This window comes from Galeopterus variegatus, unplaced genomic scaffold (assembly GCF_000696425.1).
Source record: "Galeopterus variegatus unplaced genomic scaffold, G_variegatus-3.0.2 Scaffold2682, whole genome shotgun sequence".
Classification (NCBI taxonomy): Eukaryota; Metazoa; Chordata; class Mammalia; order Dermoptera; family Cynocephalidae; genus Galeopterus; species Galeopterus variegatus.
The window spans coordinates 317,297-320,920 of record NW_007728793.1 but is presented as its reverse complement, the minus strand read 5'-3'; positions in this window follow the sequence as shown (position 1 = coordinate 320,920).

Here is a 3,624-nt window from a genome sequence, read left to right as displayed (position 1 = left end):
TTTCCCATGGTCATAACATCTGTTTTACATACCTAGAATGAATTGAGTTTCATTCATTCACGCTATCAGTCAGGGTTCCCATCAGAAAAGCAGAACCATTAGCAGACAGATATTAAGAGCTATATTGCTAGGAAGTGGCTTATGTGATTTTGGAGGGCTGGCTGGGCAGGTCTGCAATCCATAAAGCAGGAACCTGCAGGAACCACAGGCCAGTGCTCCTTGCAAAGCTGGAGCTCTTACAGAGGAGAGATTTCTTCTTCAGGCAAGGCTCAGCTATGCTTTTCAGGCCTTTCAACTGATTGAATCAGACCCAGCCAGACTGTGGAAGATAATCTTCCTACTAAATGTCAACTGATTGTGGACTTTCATCACATCTGTAAAATACCTTCACAGAAATACCTGATGAATGTTTGAGTAACTGGGGTCTGTAGCTCAGACAAGATGATGTATAAAACTGATCATCACACTTACCAATGCTATTTTCTTAATATACTGCCATCTTTTATTATTTTTATTTCATATCTTTGCTTTAACATTTAGAAGTAAAAATATTCTGGTTTTGTGTGTATGTGTGGTGTTTCTTTTTTTAAATTTTTATTCTGATTTCATTTTTAAAAAAGCGGAAAGAGTTTGCATAAAAATGAAATCATGTCTAAGAAAGAGTTCACATAAAAATGAAATCATTTCTAACTTAAAGGATTTTAAAAACCTGGTTTGGTCTTGATAGCAGTCTGGATCCAATCAGAAGATAGAAACCACACAACAGGTTAAACAAGGAAGTTTAATATAAAGAAGTATTCATTATGGTAAAAGAGTAACTGATGTAAAATGTAAGGAAACTCTCTCTGATATCCTAAGACTGAGGGAGGGTACCCAAGAAATGACAATTTTGGAAAGGTTCAAACCTTGTTGGAGAAGGTATAGTTCAGCCCCCGGTGTGATAGAGAAGTTCATGAGTTTAGCAGCAGGAGCGGGTGTACTGCTGCTGGGCAAGCTGGAGGCTGCCCTCTGAGTGCAGGCAGGCGGGGAGCAGGTGGTCACAGCTGTAGGTGGCAAGTATGTGCACTGGGCATCCAGGGGTCCAGGGACAGGAGGGGGAGGGGAGAAACATGGGGTGAGGAGGTGCTTGAGATGGAACCACTGTGACCCTCCAGACCCGGGCAGCTGCATGCAGAGGTTGTCTGGACAGTGCCAGGCAGGAGGCCTTTGGCGTGAGTGAGTCATGCTGGGCTCCTGTCTCCTTGTCAAGAGGGCCATGAATGGTCATTGCTGCCAAGGCTGGGAGGGCACCAAGGGACATGTCCAGGGCTGGAGGCTGGGACAGGCCCCAACCTGGCATCCTCACACCTGCACGGCCAAGGCCCCTGCCCATGCAGGAAATCACGGGAAGCCCCTCTGCCCTGCACTGCCCCTGCAGGATCCTATCCTGAGAAAGCTTCCCACGCTGCTCACTTTAAAGGACAAACACTGAAAGAAATTCCATCATTTATCACAAAGCATGGACTGAAAGGTGCATTTGCATCCAAGAGACAAGAAATTGACAACTGACGCTGCCCTACTTTGTAGAGTATTTTCTAATTTTCTCCATAAATATTGTACTATTTAAGCTTTTTTTCTCTTCTTCGATCAGTTTTGTGATAACTTGGAAAATTATTAATTTCATGTTATCTCCGAGTTAGTTTATAATAATTGTTTTATTAATGTAATTATAAATTTCTACATTTTATCAATATAACTATTAATAATTCTTGCATAATACCATTTTATAATTCAATTAATTTTTGCACACAAGAACAACCTTTGCACCAGGAGCCACTAGCTCTCCCATCTCCCCTTATCCATGCTTAGGCCACTTTGTCCTCTTGGGTTCTTCACCCTGCCCAGCAGCTCCAATTGGCGTGTGTGTAGTTGCTGTCCACTTGCTCTGCTTGGGATTCACTCCCTGCATGTATCTGCACAGCTCTCTATTTCCTGAAGGTCTCTCCGCAACCACCACCTGATCAGAGAGAGTGTGATCACCTCACCTAATCACACAGCATCCCCATCACTTTCTGACCCTTCCTCTGTCTTATTTTAGTCCTCAGCACTTATCGTCTCTGAGATATCACATACACATTGTTTGTTTATCTCAAACTCCTTTGTTACTAGGACAAGTCTCTGAGATATCACATACACATTGTTTGTTTATCTCAAACTCCTTTGTTACTAGGACAAATGCTAGAAAAAGCAGGCACTTTGCTCCTGTTTATCGCTGTGTCCTTGGTGCCTGGAACAATGACTGGCATCGAGTAGATATGCAGTACTTTTGTGGTTGTGTAAATTGTACCTGTTCTTGGACCTGTTGGGAGAATGGGGTGGGTAGAACCCACTGGGCAATATTTGATGCATATAATTGCCTGGAGAAATTCATGAAAAATTGTAGGAAGAAAGTGTTGCATGAGATGTGGCCCTGATGGCTGTGCAGGTGAGCAGACAGGAGCTGAGGGGGGGGGGGGTCGCACAGCTGGGCGTCATGCCCCAACTGTAAGTTAGCAGCCCTGTGCACGTACAGCTGAGTGTCCATCCCACCCTGCGACAATCTTCTTTCTGTGTTGGGGCAGAAGGGAGAATAGCATAGAAATCTCTGGTAAGGACAGATCTGGTCAGAACTAACAGCACCTGAGTTCCCCACCCTCACTGTCCCACCACTGGATCCCAGGCCCTCAGGACACCCCTCTGCACCACTTTCTCTTCCTTGACCATTTCTCACCCCCAGCTCTTCTCTCAAAACTCTTGTGGGGCTGTCCTATGCTCTGAATGTTTGTGTCCACCCAAAATTCATATGTTGAAATCTTAATCTTAATGGGATGGTATTAGGAAGTGGGGCCTATGGGAAATAATTAGTTCACGAGGGTGCAGTCCTCATGATTGGGATTAGTGTCCTTATAAAAGAGACCCCAGAGAACTCCCTCACCTTTTTGTGGCCATGTGAAGACACAATAAGAGGTCGGCCATCTGCAGTCTGGAAGAGGACCCTCTCCAGAACCCGACCATGCTGGCACTCTGATCTTGGGCTTCCCAGCCTGCAGAACTGTGAGAAATAAATTTCCATCATACATAAGCCAGCCAGCTTACAGTATTTTGTTATAGCTGCCTGAACAGACTAAAGGCAGGCCACAAGAAAAATTTTAAAAACCCATGAATACTCTATTCTTGAGTGTCCTCGAGGTTGGGAAAATCTTCACCACCGATGTTGCTATGGTCTCTTTTTTCCTGGTTCACTCCTGACCTTTCCAGCCTATGATGCGTAGGAACAGAAATGAAGTGCACTAAGGCCTCGGGTAAGTCGAGAATGTGGAACATGAGTCAGAAGGGCTGAGTCATCCCACAGCTTCAGGAGAGCAAAATTCACTGGAACATTTCTCCTGGCCTTCACTCCCCAACCACCCAAGGCTTCAGCTAGTGAGATTTTGGAAGACGCTCTTGTTTTACAGTCCAAAACACTCAGGAAAAAAAGCAAAAACTAGATTTGGTGGCTTGTTCTTTTGTCCAGGAGATTCCTATTTAAAAACTTACATATGTTCCATTTTATTGTTTTACTTGCAAAAAAGGGAATTTGAACCTGTGGAATTATTATAATTAGAC